This window comes from Lepus europaeus, chromosome 12 (genome assembly GCF_033115175.1).
Source record: "Lepus europaeus isolate LE1 chromosome 12, mLepTim1.pri, whole genome shotgun sequence".
Classification (NCBI taxonomy): Eukaryota; Metazoa; Chordata; class Mammalia; order Lagomorpha; family Leporidae; genus Lepus; species Lepus europaeus.
The window spans coordinates 38030162-38053196 of NC_084838.1; the positions used below are offsets into that span (position 1 = coordinate 38030162).

Consider the following 23035-nt stretch of genomic DNA (forward strand, 5'->3'; position numbering starts at 1 on the left):
GATAAGGAAACCGAGGTTCTAAGAATTGGGATGACTGCCCGTGGAGGAACAGTCGGGGCAGCCTGTACTCCCGGACTCGAGTCCGGTGCTCTGAGCCCAGGCTCACAGTGCACTCCCTCACTGTTGAGCCCACGTTCAACAGAAGCCCAGACCCAAGTGGACGTTCAGAAACCTCCAGTCCAGTGGGCCCAGATCCCAGAACTCCCAGTCTCTAGCTGTGTGGCCTCGGGCAAGCCACCTTCCCTCTTAGAGCCTCAGCTTTCTCGTCTGTAAAGTGGGCTAACAGCCTCTGTCTCAGAGGGCTCTTGGGTGGGGGACATTGGAATGGCCTTGCTCTGCGTGTACAGCTTCCCTCCCTGGTATATGGACCCGGACACGGCTGCCTCCTCTCTCCCCACCCCCACCCCTCACCCCACAGAGGGCTCCTAATGTCTTCTATATTGTCCATCCTGGTCCTGGGAGAGAGGACGGATGGGGATGATGGTCCTGGGCTGTGTGTGCATACGAAGAGGCAGGGAGCCGGCGGGAGCCCGCTCAGGACGCTGGGCAGCGCGTCCTCTGTGCCGTTCCTTTTGCTCTGCCTGGCAGTAACCTGTGGCTGGTTCTTGTGCCCCTTCTGGCCTGGATATTTCCTCAAGGACAAAAGCCAAGTGCCCAGATCCCTAGCATGAAGAGGAACTTGGGAACATTTGCGGAACAAATGAGTAAAATGAGACATTTGGAAGCACCGCCTAAAGTAACTTCTGAAAATGCAATCAAATGAATTGCAATGGTGACAGCCCTCTCTTCCCAACCTCGAACTTGCTAGACTCAAGGTAATCAATGCACCTTCGACAAGTCCAGAAAATTCCCGGGCTCTCCCCAAGGGAGTCAGGAACTGGGCTGGCCTCAGGCAACCGACCAGCAGTGGGCAGGGCGGTCTCAAGGACAGAGCCCCGGATGGGCGTTTCAGACATCGGGGACTCAGAAAACACCTAATGCCATGCCTCTACCACTGGTGGAGAAAATGAGGCCCACTCAGGGGAGGGGCTCGCCCGAGCTCTGAGGACCAAGAACTCCAGACCCCATTCCCTGGGCCGATTCTGGTGCCAGGAAATCAGTCTTCCTGGGACCAATAAACAGCCAGTAGAAAAGCTGATCCAGTCAACATGATGCTCCCACGGTGCCCTTCCCGATCTAGTCCTACGCAATGTGCGTCCCCTTAGTGACGCCACGTGCACAGAGGTACCCCAGCTGTTCATTGCGGTGCTGTTTATAGGAGAGAAAAATTAGAAACAACTGGTACAGGGCTACATATCTGTTATGGAATATTGTATAATCATTCAAAGTAAATACGCACCTTACCTAACCTGATTTGACCATTACCCATTGTATGCGTGTATAGGATTCAGACTGTACCCCATAAATATGTTCAAATAAGATTTTTAGGAGCCAGCACTGTAGCATAATGGGTAAAGCTGCTGCCTGTGATGCCAGCATCTCATATGGAGACCAGTTCGAGTCCCAGCTGCTCCACTTCTGCTCCAGCTCCCTGTTAGTGCTGTGGAAGTGAATAACTTTAAAATTTAGACCTTATGTTTAAACAAATATAGTTACTTTAAATCATTTTTATACACATATGTGTGAAAGGATACTTCAAAAGGTTCATAGAACATAGAATGAAGTTAATTTTGATACAAAAAATTGAAATTCAGGCATAGTTTTTTCCTAATGTGCAATTTCTGTGATCTTTTGTAAGATTCTGTACATATGCCTGGATTTCAATTTCTTACGCACCAAACTTCTAGTTCTGTTTTCCATTAATTTTTATAAGAGTCTTCCTATATGTGCAAGTGTATATCCTTATGCCCAGGCAACCTCAGCCCCTGCCTCGGGTCCCTGATTGCTGTGTGTGTTCGTGACCCACAGAACACCCGGAAACAGACACCACAGAAGACATGGGCACAGTGGGCCTCGGGATGTGGTGCTCAGCGCTGCATAGCACGCCCCTGAACTTCACCTCGGGCCTGACACCCCGCATGTCCCAGGAAACTCCTGTCTGAGACAAGGGGAGACAGATCCCAGTTGCACCAGCCTGTGTGGGCTGTGCTCCGCTGATGTCGGAGGTGGACGCACAGCGCCGATGTGGGCAGTGGGTGTGCATAAGCATGGAAGAGAAAAGACAAATCCATTTGTCAAGTATTCCTCTGAGACAGCATGAAGTGCAGCATTTTCCCGTGTAACAAAGCATCATCGCCAGCAGCGGGAGTGTCCATTCCCTTGCCTTCCTTCTGTCCTAACTCCTGGTGCCAGAGGTACTCACTAATTAGCAGGGCATTTGCAACAGCTCAGGAATAGTTTGCACTAGCTAACAACTCATTTTACTCTTAAATTTGCCCCCATGTCCATCTATGCATGAAGCACACCCACTACCCATCCCTGGCACTACACTGGCCTTGAGCCTTCAGACAGAGAAGAGTCCTGATATTTCTAATATTTAATTGAATTTAGACAGATGTTTAAAAACTAAATTTAAAATGTCAGCTTTATTGGAACAATTTTGATCTAAATTTCTTACTTACTGTCATTTGAATTTTTCTTTTTCATCTTAACAGGTAATTTTGAGAGTTTTAAAAGAAAAATAATTCTTTGAGAAAAATGATTTAAATATTAAATATTTAAACATACGGTACGTGGGATTCCAATTGTGCTCTTGCCCCGGGCCTCTCAAATCTGAGAATTTTTTAGAAGACTGATAGAAAGCACACTGTAATTTTAAAGGAAGATGGCTCTAGATTGTGGGGTTGCCGTGGTTTTATTCTTCTCTTTGTATTTTTCCAGGTTTTGTACAGTGAAACATAATATCTGGTCAGGAAAACAAACACCAGTCAATGTGTATTTAAGAGGCGCGGCGCTCCAGCCTCCAGCCCCTGCCCGGCCCGGAACGACTGTGTATCTCAGCCCGGGGCCTGGGACAGCTCTGTGATTCGGTCCCAGATCTCCGGCCTGAGGGACCGGGGGTGGCTTCCCACTCAGCCACACTGAGCATCCCGAGGCCCTGGCGTGTCACTCAGGGAGCCACAGAAAGTGGTCCACATGCTGTACTCTGCTCCACCACCCACCCAGACTCCCACTCCAGCCCCAAGCATTCAACTCAGATGGGCTTCTGAGCACGTGGGAGAAATCAGCTGCCCACGGAGAGCGTGCGCTGACCTCGCAGCCCCCACGACCTGGCCTTGCAGAGCCTGCCCTGGAAGGGGACCGAGCACCCCAGGGTGACAGAGGCGCCATTGTGCTATGAGGGACCAGCTCGGGAGACTGACAGATTCTGACATGAATTTTCCTAAGCTCCTTGCAAGCCAGTAGCAGCAGGGACAGCTGCGTGGATTTGATGAGACGCTCAGTTTTCTCAGGTTCTGGGGGCACTGCTGTTGTGAGCCCATTCCAACCCAGACAAGAAGGACCCTTCCCAGTGAGAAGCGTCCCCGGCTGAGGCTACAGGAGCCCAGACACAACCCAAGTGCGTTCAGAAGGCAAAGCCACCAGTGGAATCCCCCATCTGGAGCTCTTGTGACAATGGAGATTCCTGGCCCCTGACCCAGATCTGACAAGTTGATCTCCAGGGGGTGGAGCCCCAGTGTCTGCTTTTTAGTAACTCCCCGGGACTAGACGTGAGGCGTGGCAGGTGAAGCAGCCACTTGGGTCACCTACGTCCCGTATCCAAGTGCCTGGCTCGAGCCCCAGCTCCTCCACTTCTGATCCAGCTTCCTGCTCTTGGGAGGCAGCAGAAGACCCAGGTGCTTGGGGCCCTGCACCCACGGGTGAGACAGATGAAGTTCGTGGCTCTTGGTGTCTGCCTGGCCTGGCCCTCGTTGCTGGGAACATTTGGGGAGTGAACCAGCAGACAGAAAACCTCTCACTTTCTGTTGCTCTGCCTTTCAAGTAGATGAAAATAAACAAAATTTAAAAACCAAACCCCAGGTGGTACTGATGCCGGCTAACAGGAACTCCAGCTGAAGATAGTTTCATCTCACAGCCCCTCCCCTCACTCCAGACCCTCCTGCTGCTCGTCCTTGAATCCTAATGTCCCCACACTGGGAGCCCTGGCCCCGGCCCCTTCCCCCAGGGCTGTCACTGCCGGCCAGGAGGCTTTCAGGACGTCTGTTACCACGGGGGAAGTGAGGCATCGCTGCTGCTCTGGGGACAAACCTGCGATCAAGGGCACGTTCCCATGGGAGCAGCTCCTGGGAGGAACATGACTCACTTCCCACTCCTGCCAAGCCAGCTTCTCAGTGACCTGAGCTCCCCACCGCTCTACCCCAGCTGCACCTGCTCCGCCTCACCTGGGAGACCCCCAGGGATCCCAGAATTCAAGGCACTAGTCAGTCAAGGTGATTATAGATGGCCACGCGCCATCCCAGTCTGACTACACTGCCATAAAAACAGAGACCGGTCTGGGTTTTGCCCTCCCTCCTATCCCCGATGCCTCAGAACCTAATAAATCCCTGAAAAAAATGAATATTTGACTAAATCTCCAAAGAATCCTGCAAAGCAGGAACTATCACTCCTGTCTTTACAGATGGCGAGCTGAGCACAGAGAGGGTAAGAACTGGTCCACACAGCTCCGCTACTAACTGGGGACAGGACTGGAACCCAGCCTCTGTCCATTTGGGCAGCCAGTTCATCTTCTGTCCTGAGACTGAACAGCGTCTCCCGTGGTAAACTCCCTTTCCCGTTGTCACTCCTTTCTGCTTCCCCCTCTTTCTTCTCTCTCTCTCTCTCTTCTCAGCCCTCTGCCCTCAGTGGGGAGTTGCTCAGAAAAAACGTGCTGAGTCATGCTGGAACCAGCTGGCATCACGCCCAGGTGAGCCACCAGCCCAGGTGAGTCAGGGCAACAGACGCCAATGAAAATCTAAAAGAAGCGACGCTTTTTTTTCTTTTAAAGTCTGTCTTCACCGTGTAAGACGAATAAACTGAGCAAAAATAAGAACAGCTCCTGAAGATGTAGAAAATGAATATTTGGCAAACTTGGAGAAATAGATGCAATGACGATCATTGGAAGCTGCCTTCCACCCGTTACGGTGGATCCTGATGAGATGCATCCTGAAGTGTAAACAGATTTGGACAATAAACTTATTGAACCATACGCAATTATTTCTGGGGAGAAATGGATGAGCGGTTGGTTAGACAAATGGAAGAGGTGCGACTGATTCTTAACACTGCGGTCTGGCAAAATGGCCCTTGGAAATTAATGGAACAAAAAATTATACCGGGGATGAGAAGCATCATCAGGAGAAAGCACTAAACATTGGAACCATGAAATGAAAATGCATTCTTATGAATACAAGAATTAATGAAATGAATTTAAGAAAAGGTCAAGTTGGGGAGAGTATCGGATGGGCTGTGACTTCACAAAGCCCCTAAGTTTGCTGTAGCATTTGAAGCACAGGACTTTGGGAGCTCCCTGTCCCTGGAGATCGTCATCCACACCCTTTTGTACAGATGAGGGACCACAGGTCCAGGGAGGGGGAGTGACTTGCCCAAGGTCACACAGTGAGGTGGTACCAGACCCTAAGCTGCACTAATGCCACATAGATCAAGAGAAGTCCTGGGCTTCCATCTACTGTCTGTAGTGACAGCGTCTTTAGTGACAGATGCTACACTTTACATGGCACTGAGAGGCAGGAGAGCAGACATGAGGAGCTGGATCGAGAGGCTCCATGCAGGGGCTGGCGCCATGGCATAGTAGTAAAGCCATCACCTGCAGTGCGGCATCCATATATGTGCCAGTTAAAGTCCTTGCTGCTCCACTTCCAATCCAGCTCTCCGCTATGGCCTGGGAAAGCAGCAAAAGATGGCCCAAGTCCTTGGGCCCCTGCACCCACGTGGGAGACCTGGAAGAAGCTCCTGGCTCCTGGCTTTGGATCAGCCCAGCTCCAGTCATAGCAGCCATCTGGGGAGTGAACCAGCAGATGGAAGACTTCTCCCTCTCTCTGCCTCTCTGTAACTCTGCCTTTCAAATAAATAAATCTTAGTAGTCTCCATGCAGAGAACATACTCTTTAGGATCAGAGAGACCTGGGTTCAGATCCTGGCTCCCCCAGCCAGAACCTTACAAGTCCCCCCCCCCCATGTTTCTGACCCTCAGTCACCTCATCAGTACAATGGGTCCAACTCTGCCTGCATTTGCAAAATGAAATGAGATATCTTGGGACCAGAAACAAGCTCAGTGAATGGTGCTAATACTCAATTCATTGTCTTCAAATTCTAAATTCACTCCAAAAAGAAAAGGCAGTGAGAACCAAACCTCGTGGCTGAGGGACAGGCCTCAGAGCAGTCAGGAGAAGAGGGCAATGCAAAGCCTGTGGCCCTTCCTTAGAGAGTCGGCAGCCCTGGAGCAGGAACATGGGCTCTGAGGGTGGAGACAGCCTGGGCAGCACTCCATCACTCCCGGCTGGGCCCTCGAGCCCCCGTGGGGAGCGGGGCTGCCCGCCCCAGGCTGTGGCTCTGAGCACGTGGGCAGATTCCCTCTGCAGAGTGATTCCCTCACTACTGGCGGGGTCCACTGGGGGAGGCGGTCCTAGGCCAGGCCCCCACTGGCCCAGGGGTCATTCAGGAAGCGAGGATAGGAGGCTTTACTCCTCACCCCAGGGAGGCACCATCCTCCCCAGGATGTCTGGCCAGAGCATGCAGTCTGATGGACATCGCATGTGCTAACACCCAGGGAGCTGTTGGGATCTGCAGGGATCTCAGGTGACTCCACTCAGCAAGACCCTGAGTGCTCCCACCTGCGAGAGAAATGAGGCATGAAGCCTGGTTAAAGTCTGGTTCTTGGGGCCAGCGCTGTGGCACAGTGGGTTGTCACCACCTGCATCACCGGCATCCCATGTGGGTGCTGGTTCAAGTTCCCACTGCACCGCTTCTGATCCAGCTCCCTGCTAATGTGCCTGGAAAAGCAGGGGAAGATGGCCCAAGTGCTTGGGCCCCTGCACCCACGTTGGAGACCTGGGCCCACTTGGGGAGTGACCCATTAGATGGAAGGTCTCTTCCTCTCTAACTCTGCCTTTCAAATAAATAATTTTTAAAGAAGGAACTAGTCCAGTCCTTGTTCTAGTCCTATTAGAAGCTCAGGTGGTTTTAGCAGAAGTTATTTCCACTGAATACACTATGCACAGTGCACGGGGAAGCCTCGAGCTGTGCATAGAAGTGCCCAGAACTCGCCCAGGCAGCACAGCAGACAGGCTGAGGCACGCACCCGGCGTGCAAACCTGTTTGACTCAACTACACAACAGTGACATCCTAGTTCAGGTCCTGCCATGTTCACACCTCCCCAGGGCCCCACTGGAATCCACGCCTCCTCCCCAGCTCCCACGGCCCCAAGCTGCTCACCATCTTGTTGGAAAGGAAGATGGGGCTGCAGGTCAGGAGGCGGCATCCGGGCTCAAATCACCTTCTCTGCACCCCCACGGCCTTCAGTTGCGCCTGACTCAGTGTCTGCCGTGCATATGTGCAGGGCTCAGAGCATCCTTGGAATTAAGTGATATAATTGTGGGAAATGCGGGGCCAGGCCAAATGGACACAGAGCCCGAGTTTTCCAACAGTGGTTTCCACGTTTTTATATCCCTTACTCTTCCTGGGGAAATCTGAGGCTGTTTACAGTCCAGGACTTACGAAGGGTACTGGACTCTGCGTCCAGTCCTGGGCTAGGCAGTGGCCAGAGGGTTGGCCTCAGGGAGAGGAAAGAGGCTGTTCTTTGGGATTGGATGGGTCCAGGGCCAAACTCCAGCTCTGCTGCTTACTCCTTCTGATTTTGTTTTTCTCCTCTGTAACAAGAAGACAGTTATAGTCACTTTGCAAGATTGGGATTTGCAGGAATGGGCTTTCAACCTGACCATGTGTGAGGGGCAGGTGTGGTTCTGGGACACCATATGGAAGTGTATGGGATTAAGTCCCATCTCCACTTGCCATCCAGCTTCCTGCTAATGATTCTGGGAGGCAGCAGATGATGGTCCAAGTCCTTGGATTCCTGCCATCCACGTGAGAGATCTGAATAGAGTCCCAGACTCCCAGGCTCAGCCTGGTTCAGCCCTGGTCTTTCAGACATTTGGGAAGTGAACCAGCAAGTGAAAAATCTGTCTCTCCCTTCCTGCCAGCCTGGCTTTCACATAAATACACACTTTTTAAAGCTTACCATGTGCAAGGTCTTTGGTTCGTATTAGGCCCACAGATACAATGGTCTCATTCTATTGTCATGTTTTAAAGAGACACGGTGGGATGAAAAGAGTGCTCAGTCTTCAGAGCCAGGCTGAGCTAAGCTAGGTTGAAAACTCCTTTCTGCACACACACACACACACACACTTGTGTGGCTTTGGGCAAGTTATTGAATATCTGCCAACCTTTACTTCCTTATGTGTAAAATGGGGACAAGAGTACTCACTTGTCTCGGGGGTTAAGTAAATGACATTAGCAAAGTGTGAGGATGCTGCCCTACATTGACTTGGTTCTAAGCACAAGGGCAGGATTATTATGCTCTTCCTTAGCCTGGGATGGGGCATCTACCAGGCCCACAGCCAAGGTCAAGAGGTCAAGCCTTGTGGGGGGGCTCTGTGGGTCTGGTGCTCTGGCTCAGAGGGCCAGCCAGGACGGAGACACAGAGGACCTGGCTAATGGTGAAAAGCCCTGGTGGGGTCAGCACCGCGGACAGCTCCTCCAGCACTTCGGTTTATTAAATCATAAAATTTAACTGTTTATATCAATACTTGCAGTATAGTCATCTTTTTGAAGTTTGTCTTACTAATGGTTGGAATTATAACTCAATCCAGATAAACTTTTTAATACTTAAAGGATTATGGTCACAGGAAATAAAAATTCCATTTATATACATCTTTTTATTGTAGAGAAGTATGATAGGAAAATCAATAAAAGACTTTCAAGCATAAAAATACATTACATTAGGATAAAATTCTGTGGAGTAAACGGATTGGAAATACAATTTCCTACTGTTAAATAAGAGCTCATTCGTGTATTTTTTAGAAAGATGGTGGTGGGTATCAAATTGCTGTGATATTTGTATTTTATTGGCTACGTTTAAAGCCGTAATGTAAGAGTTTCTTATAATGTCTATATTTAAAATATGCCAGATGTTACATCCCCTGTAATTATTTGAAACTGTTATAAAATATTCTAGGTGTCAAGTTTAAAGTGTTTAAGAAGGGACAAAGATTTTCAAAGTTATCCCAGTGGCATTGAGCAAAAATGATTAACTGTACTCAGATTGTCAACTCCATTTTTTAAAAATAATTTTCTCTATCATTTTATTTACTTTTCACATTTTATTTGGAATGCAGACAGAAACAGCACTGGTTCACTCCCCAGATGCCCACAACAGCTGAAGATGGGCCGGCCAAAGCCAGGAGCCAGAAACTCCATCCAGGTCTCCCATGTGGCTGGCAGGGGCCCAGGTTCCTCACCTGCTGCCTCTCAGGATGCACATTAGCAAGAAGCTGGACCAAGAGCAGAGCCAGGACTCATGCCCAGAACGCCAATACAAGATTCAGGCAACCCGAGCATTGTGCTTCTCTAGGCCAAGGTCACGGAGAGGGGTGTGGTTTTGTAATCAAGTTGGTCGTGGGCTGTCTGCTCTGGCTCCTTGTGGGGGAGCTCGGGTTTTCCTGTGTGACCTGTAAGCACCCACCTCCCTTGGGCCCCAGTAATCTCCCTGGGAAGGTGATGGAGTTCCGTCAGGCCTCTTCCCACATAGACCCAAGAGGATTCAGATGAGAGCTTGGGACTGTGGGTTCTCCTCACTGCACATCTGACACCATGCCTGGCACACAGTAGGATGTCCAACCATGGGACAACCCCAGGTTATAGACAGATCTGCCTTTTCCCAGTGGAAAAGTCAGAAACTAAGCTTTCAACCAGCTTGCGTGTATAAACTGTCAGGAATCAAGATAATCAAATATCTACTTTTAATATTCAATTAATTTCTTTTAGTTACACATATGTTTAAAGTCATTCACATGAGCTGTATTAGTATACTGATGTAGCAATTATAAGTCAATGTTAACTGGAAATTAAAATATGCATATAAAGTGCTGTGTCGGACCCTCGCCAGCAAGGGTCCAATGCAGTCACGACACGGTCACTGTTCATCGGTTCTCAAGGAACTTTTACTTGTGGGAGCAGAAGGAGAGTGGGGCGAGGAGAAAAGAGGGACCACGGCGGCCCACCCAGATCCCAATGTCCCTTTATGCTGATATCGTCCAATCAGATGAAAGGGCGCGTATAGCCTCAGGTTGAAAGTTCATCTTTCACCTGGTTCTTCCTAGTTGTTTATGCAGAGTCCATTCTGTTTCATCTGTTTCACCTGGCTGTTTTCGTAGGTCTTGTGGTCGACCGATTGCTGCAAGCTATGCAGATGAGGAGGTTCTCACAGGTGGCCAGCATGCGGTTCCCCACAGCTCCCCCTTTTTTGTTATTTATGGCATGGAGTTGTGCCTGTCTTCTGTTGCTGAGGGTCAGAGTGATACATAGCAAGCATAGCCTGTTGGACCACTACAGATATGCACTGTTAAATTCAAGTCCTCAGGACAACAAAAGTGATTAAGCAAGACCAAGTAGCAATGTTAATGCCATTTACAAAGGAAAAAACTGATACAAACACATTTTTACATTACACAAAGCTTAGGTGTCAACCTTGAGCATAACTTTCAAAATACCTTCAAGTATATCCAACTCAGGTCACTTTGCCGATTTGCTGCAGTACAAGTCACGTGCAACGTCTTTTCCTTAAGACAAAACAATTCTTCAAACAATACTGCAAGTACATCACTAAACACCATGAACTCAGGAGTTTTGCCACACTTTTTCCTATTCAAAAAGACTTATAGTATATAGAGCTATAGCCAATGCATCGCAAGTAGCTACCATATATTCTCCTATTCCCCCTTTGTTTATTAAAGTCTTTAAGTACAGGTGAGTGTTCAATTGCCTGCCCTTGGGGATTGTAGGGCACACCTGTAATGTGCTTTATGCCGAATTCTTTTAAGAATGTAGCAAAACAGGCCGAAGTGTACGCCAACCCATTCTGTTTTGATAATTTTGGGCACCCCTGAAGCGGCAAAGGACTGTAGACAGTGTTGAATAACCTGTTGAGTTCCTTTTTAGAGCCGTGGCTGACAATCCCAGAGAACGTGTCCACCGACACGTGCGAACAGCTCTGGCGTCTTTGCATCTGCGTGATTTTAAGGCATTCAACCTTCTGTAACATTGCAGCTGTACGAGGTGAGGCGAGCTGTGAATCGCCTTCCAAAATGTTTTACAATAAGGCCGTATCCAGTTTAAGTTACCACATAGTTTTTGTAAGTCATTTAAGGTCCCAAGTCCTGCGGTGGATATGACAAAATCTAAAGGGGCCACCGTAGTTGGTGTTAACCTTAGTCCTAGGTACTGGACCATGGTGCCCTTTTGAATCTTTTCTGGTGCAATTTGTAACCCCGCCATCTGCAAGCATGAGGTTAGCATGGTAAACGCTCTTTCTAGGGTGTCCTCTCTCTCATAGCTGCCAACAGCACGTCAGCAAATGAAGTTGCTCTAAGACATCCCTCTCCCATAAGTTACAGGGATAGCACACACGTAAGGTTGTACTTTGCCTGTGGTGCCTTCTTGATCTTTCCAGTTTAGCACTTGCGCGCTTTAAGATTGGGCAACAGCTTTGAGATAGGATTAGGCACCGCTGTTGCCCAATCAAGGTGTTATCTCCTTCCTGGAGGGGCCATGAAGGAGGCCAGTCTTGTTTGGAGATAATACTAACATCTGCGCCCGTATCTAATAGCCCCTTGATTGCCTTTCTTTTGATAGGAGTCCATAGTGGGCGCTCGCCAAGAGTCATAGTGAGCTGCAAAATGCTTTCCTTGATTACCTCTAGTATCCTTTACAAGGCTTGTTGTTGACAGCTGAGCAACGGGCTGCAATGGCAACAGTTGCACTATCCCCTTAGTAGATTGGAACATTACTTTGAGCTGTGAACAAGGCAACTGAATAGGCCCTGTTAATGAATTTGTAGCCCTTCCTATAGTAAGGCTTAAACCGTGGATATCATCCATGAGCTCTCGAGGTTCCACATCTATTGCCTGGATTCACATTTGAGGTGTTAATACTAAATAGTTGGTAGCTCGCAGCTCTGCAGTAAACGCTTGTCTGGCCACTTAATCTGGTGGGCGGTAGAAGCGAATTGCCTGCCTTATCTTGCTTGGAATAGCACTCATTTGCCCAATGGTTACCTTTACCACATCGAGGACACAGTCCTGGTTGGCGTCCCAATTGTCTCTGTCCTGTACATTCCCTTGTGACCTTTTCCACACTTTAAACATTTTCGTCCTAGCCCGTTCCTTGGAATGACCTTCCATGCCCTCCGGGCTAGTTCACTCACTTGCATCAAAACCTCATTAGGGCAACTAGCCTGAGCCTGTTCGTCATTATCCTCATTCCAGGCTGGCTGACTGTTCCTAGCGTTAGCATGGGCCTGAGCCCTCGTGAGCTCTCTGTAAGCCACAGACTAGAGGAGGAAGTCTCCCCCACCAAGCACTGCCTTAGCTAGGTTCCTCCAGTCCTCTGGGACTAGTCCATTGGTCCATCCCCGCTTGCCCTGCGCGTCCACTATCACAGGGAAAGCCTGATTTACGTGGTGATATTCTTCCCACTTAGAGTGCCTCGTCCTCCTGCCCATTTTTCTCGAGGCTCCAGGGAGAAAGACCGCCTTTTGTCTCTCATGGAGGAGTCCTCCAGAGGGGGGGGGAGGAGTCTTGGTTTGACTAGGGGGGTACAGAAGGAAGGAAGGGGTCTCTCATCCTCCCTATCTCTGTCCTGACCCATGTTGGTCCTGTCTCCGTCTTGTTGTCCGTCTAGGCTCCCAGATTGAGATTCTCTGCGTTAAATCAGCCCCTTCACCTAAGAGGGCTGCTATTTCCTAGCTTGGTCGATCAGTTGCCGTAACCTAAGGACTTCAGGCGATTTCTCTGCTGCCCTCAATTGTCTTCCGACCCTACGCCATTGTTCCTGTTCTAACTCACTGCTTTACAGCGGCTGTTTTCACGGGCGTCCCTGCTACTTTTTTTTCCTTTTCTTAAAGGACAACTTGGTTGTCGAGGGATCCCTTTTTTCCGCGGTACCAACCCTAGACTTCACCGCCTAGATTCCCGTGTTTTCCACACGTTCTAATTTTTTCCCGGTACCAACCCTAGACTTCACCGCCTAGATTCCCGTGTTTTCCACACGTTCTAATTTTTTCCTGGTGCCAACCCTAGACTTTACTGCCTAGATTCCCGTGTTTTCCACACGTCCTAATTTTTTCCTGGTACCAATCCTAGACTTTACCGCCTAGATTCCCGCGTTTTCCACGTGTTCTAATTTTTTTTTCCTGCTTCCAGTGACCGGTCCGACTATCCAAGTCATGGCACCATTTGTCGGACCCTCGCCAGCAAGGGTCCAACACAGTCACGACACGGTCACTGTTCATCGGTTCTCAAGGAACTTTTACTTGTGGGGGTAAAAGGAAAGTGGGGCGAGGAGAAAAGATGAGGAGGGGCCGTGGCGGCGGCCGCCGCTAGCAATGGCAGCCGCGCCCCGCCCAGATCCCAATGTCCCTTTATGCTGATATTGTCCAATCAGATGAAAGGGTGCGTATAGCCTCAGGTTGAAAGTTCATCTGTTTCACCTGGTTCTTCCTAGTTGTTTATGCAGAGTCCATTCTGTTTCATCTGTTTCACCTGGCTGTTTTCGTAGGTCTTGTGGTCGACTGATTGCTGCAAGCTATGCAGATGAGGAGGTTCTCACAGGTGGCCAGCATGCGGTTCCCCACGCTATGCTAACAATACATCTATTCAGACACACTGCCTCTTTCTATGTCCACGTTTAATTCATGAACCAACTCTGCTCACTCTTCACATCCGTCTTGAACACTGGCGTCTCTGTCATCACCAGCGCCGCTTCTCAAGTCGTCTAGCACAGCTATCCAGAGCGCATCAGCTTTGCTTCCATCGAAGCCACTTAAGATACAGGATGTTTAGCATCTGGGGATGCGGCTGTCACTAGAAATTACACTCCTAGTCCCAAGTACCCATTCTCTATTCATGAGCTCTGTGAACTAACCACTTGGTGTATTGTTTTTTAAAGGGATCTTTAAAGGGCTTGTTTACAACATCCAACACTTGCAATTATCAGGAAAAATGTCTAAGTCGGCGCTTAGTGTTTTTGTCTCCATTTTTGCTCCAGTAAGTGACCTTGTGAGCACGGAAAGCACAGCATTGACTGTTCTGTTGGACTAATAGGTCATTCCCAAATAGTGCTTTGTGGGTCACAATTAAGTGATTGAGATAAAGTCTTATAACACGACAGATTTAGTAAGGACTTGAATGGGAAGTCAATCTCTCTTTTCAGAGAGACAATAAGGGAGGGAGTGAACCATCAGATGTTGGAGTCTTTGGCTACATTCAAGACCCTCCTCCGAAGTCGGGGATTAGCAAGGGACTTCCAGGGCCGACCTACCAGCATGCTGGAGTCCAGAGAGGGCAGAGACGCTGGTGACCAGGGCTGGAACTCCCAAGCCAGGGAAAGGAAGCCCCACTGACCAGGCGCTTCTTCTGTACAAACAGCACGTGGGCACCCCTCTGCCAGACAGCGGCAGGGTGGGTGTTTTCCTACCTTTAGCCACAAGGCAACAGAAGCATATTTTCCAGCCACATTTGTGGAGACAGGAAAACCTGGTCGATAATTAATCTCCCCTGTGGTTACAAATGTCTGCCCGGTGGCTCAGAGCTGGCTTTGGAATGAGATATCTGGCTTTAAATCCTTGATCTTCCTCCTAGGAGACATGAGCCGTCATGAGTCATTTCATCTTCCGATAAAACAGAGGTGAGAATGGCTGTGCCCGAGGATTGCTGCACGGATTTTGATAATAGTCCCTGACCCAGAACTTGGTCCTTTGCATGCCCTGCCCATCAGAGCCTGGAGCTGCCCGACTTGAGCTCTAAGGGCAAAGAACACAAACTAAAAAGAGAACCACTCGGTCTCCAGCCAGTGAGTGACCACACCGATCCATCCCTGCGCGTGAGAGATTGCCAGAGGAAGAGAGGCTTTCGTAACTAAACTGGCCGCCCACCCAGGCTTAGTCCCAGTGGCTTTAGCAGAGGTCTCGATATGTGACAAGCACCTTACAAATGCTCTTGGCTTATTTCTCATAACAGAATGACACAGTTCAATCTACAGAGGAGCAGAGATAAAACCTACTCTAATGCCTGGTGATGATGCCAATTGTTACCCTAAAACATAGACCTTTCTAATTCTTTCTTCTTTGTGCAGGACTGCTTCATTTGTTGGCTTGCTTTTCTTCTCTCAATAACAAACATAGGAGGGTATGCTCAATGTTATTCTGTAGCTTCCTTCTCTGACAACCTTCCCTGAACATCCTTCTATAGCATCAACTATGATTTTGCAACATTTTAATGATGATGTTATGTTTTACTGAGTGATTGTGCCATGGTTTTGCAACCCAATCCCCTTTTGTGGAGGCTTTTGAGTTGTTTCTAGTTTTTCTCCTTACCAACAAGACCTCTTGGAATTTTTCTTTATAAAGAGAGACAGAGAGCTCTGTCTGAGTGCTGGTTCACTCTTCAAACGCCTGTGAAGTCAGGAGCTGGGAGTGCAATGCAGGCTTCCCAGGTGGGTGGCAAGGATCTAATTACGTGAGCCATCCCTGCTGCCTCCCAGGGTATGCATTAGCAGGAAGCTGGAGTCAGGAGCCAGAGCCAGGCATCAAATCCAGTCCCTCGGAGGTGGGTGTGATGCAAGTGTCTTAACCAGCACCCTTCATCACTAGACTCAAACCTCTGCCCCCACTTGGGATTTTACAGCGACTAAAGCACCTGCTCCCATCACTTTAGATCTCATTAACTTGGGGAGAGAACAACACAATAATCAGTCTCTCCCTCTAACACATGAGAACGCTGAGTCCCACGGATAAAACACTGCTTGCCCAAGGTGACTCGGTAAGAGAGCAGTGCCCAGCCTGGGTTTCTGGGGACCCCGGGCCAGCCAACTTCCTGACCCTCCTTTTGTTCTCAGGGAGAAACGAATGGTACCTCTTCCTCCCAGGAGTGTCGGGGGCCAGAGGAACCACTTACTCCAAGCCAGAAACCCCGACCCCCCGACCTCATCCTCTTTGTAGCCTGTCACCCAGTTTTATTCCAATCATTGTAGTTATTGCCACTTAGTAGTTTCTTGTTTATTTGCTTGTCTTTTATGTAGCACAGTGATTCTTGTTGGCGCAGAACTAACCCCAAGAAGGTATTCTCATGGTCTCAGGGGCTGGGTGGCGGAGAGGGGCAGGGCCACCAGACATCCCAGGAGGCATGTGCAGGCTCACGTCTCACAACTTCAGAATTCCAACAAGACATCTGTGCGGGTCAGAAGCATCTCCTGCTGATCCAGATCCAGAATTCCACCCCATCCTACACACAAACACAAAGGATCAATATGAGCGGGCTTGGTCTAATTCAAGCTGACTTCGCCAGGAATGCAACCAACATGGAAACAGGAGATGGGTGGTTGGGGGGGAGGGGATCGTTGAGGGGGTGGTTATAGTTGTTGTTTTTGCTTTTTTGTTGTTGTTGTTATTGTTTTTTGGGACAGAGAGAGATTTTACTTTCTCCAGCCTGGGATTTCATCATTTCAGAAAATGCCATCAATGCTAACACTTCATGGTTTGTCACTGGTACCTTTGTTTTCAGTCTATCTATCTTTGTGGCTATCACAGTCAAGGTAATTCTAAGCATCCTCAATTTTTGTAACTCTTTTTCCAAACTATCAAAGAGAAATTGTCACCAGCATTCAGTTGGATGCTCTCTTCTTAAATTCAGACACTCACCTTCAGCAGGTGTAAGCATCTGAGTGTTCCATGAGGCTTTCTTGTGCCCTTAGGCACAAACATTTGAATATTAAATATGTATTATTTATTTAAATTGATTGCCTTTCACTTCTACATTAAATGCCAGTAAAAATGTTATATTGATTTTTAAAAATTATGTGAAGACATAGACTACTGTATCTATGAATTTGATTTCAGGATGATAAAGGGGAAATTTCAAAAAACTGTTATAAAGGGGCCTTCGGGTCTGGGCTTAGCCTGCCTGCCCCGGGAAGAGCAGCTCGCCAGAGGCAGGGCCTGGTCTCACCGATTCCCTACCACGGCCCCCAGCACCCAGAAGAGCATCCCAAGAAGATCAGAGGGGTGGAGAACGGTGGGGGTGTTCCAGGCACCGTACAAACAGCTGGGTGGGGGCCGTGTTCCGGGACAGAGCTCAGCCTCAGGCAAGTTGATTCTGCCATCCTTTTCTCTGAGTGCACGTCGGGGTGGGAGCCCGGATGAGCCTGCACGTGGGGCGGCTTCCAGGAGACCCGGGTCTGGGGGCGGCTGGCACGGCGCCTGGCAGCGCAGCCTGAGTAAGCGGTTGCCGCCACTGTCATGATTAGACTTCTCAAGCAGTAAACCTCAACTCTCTATTTCCCCCTTCCTGGCTCGCAAGCCGGCGGCCGTCGTTAATACATTTTCCTAAGTGCCTCCCGTTCCCATTTGTCTCCCCCCAGCTCCCCCGCCCCCCGGCCTGGGCCCCCTTCAATAATCTCGCTCTAATTGGAAATCGGGGTTGTCAGGGTGACCTTCCTCTCCCCTCTCTGGTTCTCACCTTGGTCTCCCCGTCCCTGATAGATGCAAACATCCCCCACGGCTCCCAGCAGAAACCACAGACCCGGAGCGTGACCCTCCCATGGGCGCCGTGGCGGGCAGGCCCTGGGGCCCCAGCTTCAGCCGCCACGCGGGGAGTGGGCCTGGCACCTCTGCCCCTGCTCCGTGCTGATGCGGGCCGCCCCGGGGGAGCGTCCCCAGCCTGCCACGGTGGCTCGGGCGGCAGGTTTATCACGCTGGCTGAGAAAAGACATAATCAATTCCCCAGCTGGCACTTTGCGCTGAATACCCACTTTTTCAGCTTGATAGCAGGACTAAATTAGTTATTTAGCAACTAGGCCCTAATTTAGAGCGAGCGAAAGCCTTGACAAGGATCATTGTTCAAGGCCATCCCCCCTTTGCCTTCAGATGGGAGGCCCACAAATCCCCAGAAGGTGATAAATAGACAATTAGAAAATAGATATATTTGGTTAGATCTACAAGGCTCCCCAGCGCTGTCAGGCTCACAATGCAGGGGCCGGGGTAAATTGGTGGCCAATGAACACCAGCTGCACGGCCATCCGTCCTGCAGACACTCGGCCATATGTGGCCATTTACAGGCCGGCCTGAAGAATAGATGGGACCAATAAGACCAGAGGGAACTAAAAATACTTGACAAAGTTGGCTGCTCTTCATTTAACAAGAATAAAATATCTAATGGGGTGTAATGGAGACCATCAATCACCTGCTGCCAGGCCCGCCCGCTGGACCACACTTTTTAACTATTAATGCAACTTTTTCTCTCTAATAAGTGGGACAGCCACATCCACTTTGTACCCGGGGCGGGTGTTCGGGGAGTGGAGATGAATGGAAGGTGCTGGGGAGCTGTGGTAGAGGCTGAAAAATAGGAAAGGGGTGGTGGGGAGGGAAAACTGCGGCCACCGTGGAAAACAGCATGGCGGGCAGCTCCTCCAACAGTTACACACAGACATCGTCCAGAACCCAGCAGTGCCACCCCCGGGTCCCCGCCCAAGCGAACTGAAACCTGAGACCCAGCCAGATGTTTGATCCCCATGTTTATAGCAGCGTTGTTCACAATACGCGGAAGGTGGGCGCTATCCCAGCGCCCCCTGGTGGACGAAGGGCTAAACGCGACATGGAGTACACATGCAGTGGAGTACTAGTCAGCCCTAAAAAGGAGATTCTCTCGCAAGTCGGACGCCCGGGGTTCACGGGGCTCCTCAGTGTTTGCAGCCCTTTATCTTCAAGCTGTGTGGAGACGCGCGCCGTGGAGAGAAGGAGCTGCCGCCTTGCAGGCAGAAACCGCTCAGCTCGTGTCTCCTCAGTACCTCTGTTCCCACAAAGCATCCTTCCTTCGGAAGTTGATCTCGGATGCTTCCGAGGCAGGGGCCAGGCTTCTCCATGACAGCTTCAAGGGCTCTTCTGATTCGGGCAGTGATTGAGAGCTGGAGAGCGACATCGCCCGCAGCTCCCAGGAACGCACCCTGGCCTTGGCAGCCTCGGGCACTGCCATGGTCAAGGCCGATCTCATAAACACTTTGGACTCATCGCCTCCTAATGCATTGATGGAGGTTCTTCAAGCCGGAACAGACGTCTCCGTGATGGGGGCGATTTGGCATTGGTGTGTATTCTGCCTCCCAGTGGCAGGGAATGTGGTGGTGATCACGGCACACAATGACGATGCACGGTCTGCCTGGGAGTCTTTTGCCGGCAGCTCCTTCGCTGCTTGTGCCGGCCATGGTGCGCTCGTTTGCCGTGGCAGCAAAGTGGTCTTCCGTCTGAAAGATTGCCAGGCAGAGTGCTCGGAGGAGAGGTGGGTCCAGGCAGTGACGACAGACACTTGAGGTTCGTAGCCCGTCCTATCACCCTTTTCTGGAGAAGGAATGAGAGAAGGAAACCAGTGACGATGAGGTGAGAAATAAGAGGAAGACAAAGCTGATGAGCCCCAGGTTGCAGGTGTGGGATCAGACGAAGAGGATGGCAGTGGTAAGGATAAGAAAAAGAATGCCAAGAAGATTAAGGAGAAAATCATTGATCTGGAAGAACTGAACAAGACCAGAACGTTGGGCCAGGGACGCTGAGGACACCACCCAGGAGGAATATGGTGAACCCCACAAGAGCCTCACCGGTGACTGGGGAGGCCACCTGGCAGTCCTGCTCTTCTCTGCACAAGGTCAGTTGGAAGTCAGGGTATTGTTATCCAGGTCAGTTGGAAGTCAGGGTATTGTTATCCAAGATCAATTGGAAGTCAGGGTATTGTTATCCGGGTCAGTTGGAAGTCAGGGTATTGTTATCCGGGTCAGTTGGAAGTCAGGGTATTGTTATCCAAGGTCAGTTGGAAGTCAGGGTATTGTTATCCGGGTCAGTTGGAAGTCAGGGTATTGTTATCTGGGTCAGTTGGAAGTCAGGGTATTGTTATCCAAGGTCAGTTGGAAATCTGGGTATTGTTATCCGGGTCAGTTGGAAGTCAGGGTATTGTTATCCAAGGTCAGTTGGAAGTCAGGGTATTGTTATCCGGGTCAGTTGGAAGTCTGGCTATTGTTATCCGGGTCAGTTGGAAGTCTGGCTATTGTTATCCGGGTCAGTTGGAAGTCAGGGTATTGTTATCCAGGTCAGTTGGAAATCTGGGTATTGTTATCCAAGGTCAGTTGGAAGTCAGGGTATTGTTATCCAGGTCAGTTGGAAGTCAGGGTATTGTTATCCGGGTCAGTTGGAAGTCAGGGTATTGTTATCCGGGTCAGTTGGAAGTCAGGGTATTGTTATCCAAGGTCAGTTGGAAGTCAGGGTATTGTTATCTGGGTCAGTTGGAAGTCAGGGTATTGTTATCCAAGGTCAGTTGGAAGTCAGGGTATTGTTATCCGGGTCAGTTGGAAGTCTGGGTATTGTTATCTGGGTCAGTTGGAAGTCAGGGTATTGTTATCCAAGGTCAGTTGGAAATCTGGGTATTGTTATCCAAGGTCAGTTGGAAGTCAGGGTATTGTTATCCAAGGTCAGTTGGAAGTCAGGGTATTGTTATCCAGGTCAGTTGGAAGTCAGGGTATTGTTATCCGGGTCAGTTGGAAGTCTGGCTATTGTTATCCGGGTCAGTTGGAAGTCAGGGTATTGTTATCCAGGTCAGTTGGAAGTCAGGGTATTGTTATCCGGGTCAGTTGGAAGTCAGGGTATTGTTATCCAGGTCAGTTGGAAGTCAGGGTATTGTTATCCAAGGTCAGTTGGAAGTCTGGCTATTGTTATCCAGGTCAGTTGGAAGTCAGGGTATTGTTATCCAGGTCAGTTGGAAATCTGGGTATTGTTATCCGGGTCAGTTGGAAGTCAGGGTATTGTTATCTGGGTTTGTTGGAAGTCAGGGTATTGTTATCCAGGTCAGTTGGAAGTCAGGGTATTGTTATCCGGGTCAGTTGGAAGTCAGGGTATTGTTATCTGGGTCAGTTGGAAGTCAGGGTATTGTTATCCGGGTCAGTTGGAAGTCTGGGTATTGTTATCCAAGGTCAGTTGGAAGTCTGGGTATTGTTATCCCGGTCAGTTGGAAGTCAGGGTATTGTAATCCAAGGTCAGTTGGAAGTCAGGGTATTGTTATCCAAGGTCAGTTGGAAGTCAGGGTATTGTTATCCAAGGTCAGTTGGAAGTCAGGGTATTGTTATCCAAGGTCAGTTGGAAGTCAGGGTATTGTTATCCAAGGTCAATTGGAAGTCAGGGTATTGTTATCCGGGTCAGTTGGAAGTCAGGGTATTGTTATCCAAGGTCAGTTGGAAGTCAGGGTATTGTTATCCAAGGTCAGTTGGAAGTCTGGGTATTGTTATCCGGGTCAGTTGGAAGTCAGGGTATTGTTATCCGGGTCAGTTGGAAGTCAGGGTATTGTTATCCGGGTCAGTTGGAAGTCAGGGTATTGTTATCCGGGTCAGTTGGAAGTCAGGGTATTGTTATCCGGGTCAGTTGGAAGTCAGGGTATTGTTATCTGGGTTTGTTGGAAGTCAGGGTATTGTTATCCGGGTCAGTTGGAAGTCAGGGTATTGTTATCCAAGGTCAGTTGGAAGTCAGGGTATTGTTATCTGGGTCAGTTGGAAGTCAGGGTATTGTTATCCAAGGTCAGTTGGAAGTCAGGGTATTGTTATCCGGGTCAGTTGGAAGTCTGGGTATTGTTATCTGGGTCAGTTGGAAGTCAGGGTATTGTTATCCAAGGTCAGTTGGAAATCTGGGTATTGTTATCCAAGGTCAGTTGGAAGTCAGGGTATTGTTATCCAAGGTCAGTTGGAAGTCAGGGTATTGTTATCCAGGTCAGTTGGAAGTCAGGGTATTGTTATCCGGGTCAGTTGGAAGTCTGGCTATTGTTATCCGGGTCAGTTGGAAGTCAGGGTATTGTTATCCAGGTCAGTTGGAAGTCAGGGTATTGTTATCCGGGTCAGTTGGAAGTCAGGGTATTGTTATCCGGGTCAGTTGGAAGTCAGGGTATTGTTATCCAAGGTCAGTTGGAAGTCTGGCTATTGTTATCCAGGTCAGTTGGAAGTCAGGGTATTGTTATCCAGGTCAGTTGGAAATCTGGGTATTGTTATCCGGGTCAGTTGGAAGTCAGGGTATTGTTATCTGGGTTTGTTGGAAGTCAGGGTATTGTTATCCAGGTCAGTTGGAAGTCAGGGTATTGTTATCCGGGTCAGTTGGAAGTCAGGGTATTGTTATCTGGGTCAGTTGGAAGTCAGGGTATTGTTATCCGGGTCAGTTGGAAGTCTGGGTATTGTTATCCAAGGTCAGTTGGAAGTCTGGGTATTGTTATCCGGGTCAGTTGGAAGTCAGGGTATTGTAATCCAAGGTCAGTTGGAAGTCAGGGTATTGTTATCCAAGGTCAGTTGGAAGTCAGGGTATTGTTATCCAAGGTCAGTTGGAAGTCAGGGTATTGTTATCCAAGGTCAGTTGGAAGTCAGGGTATTGTTATCCAAGGTCAATTGGAAGTCAGGGTATTGTTATCCGGGTCAGTTGGAAGTCAGGGTATTGTTATCCAAGGTCAGTTGGAAGTCAGGGTATTGTTATCCAAGGTCAGTTGGAAGTCTGGGTATTGTTATCCGGGTCAGTTGGAAGTCAGGGTATTGTTATCCGGGTCAGTTGGAAGTCAGGGTATTGTTATCCGGGTCAGTTGGAAGTCAGGGTATTGTTATCCGGGTCAGTTGGAAGTCAGGGTATTGTTATCCGGGTCAGTTGGAAGTCAGGGTATTGTTATCTGGGTTTGTTGGAAGTCAGGGTATTGTTATCCAAGGTCAGTTGGAAGTCAGGGTATTGTTATCCGGGTCAGTTGGAAGTCAGGGTATTGTTATCCGGGTCAGTTGGA

General features: G+C 49.3%; 1 pseudogene; it reads left to right on the forward strand.

The window, feature by feature from the left end:
• LOC133770953 (heat shock protein HSP 90-beta-like) overlaps window positions 1-23035 on the forward strand; it is a 94127-nt pseudogene that overhangs the window by 66813 nt on the left and 4279 nt on the right.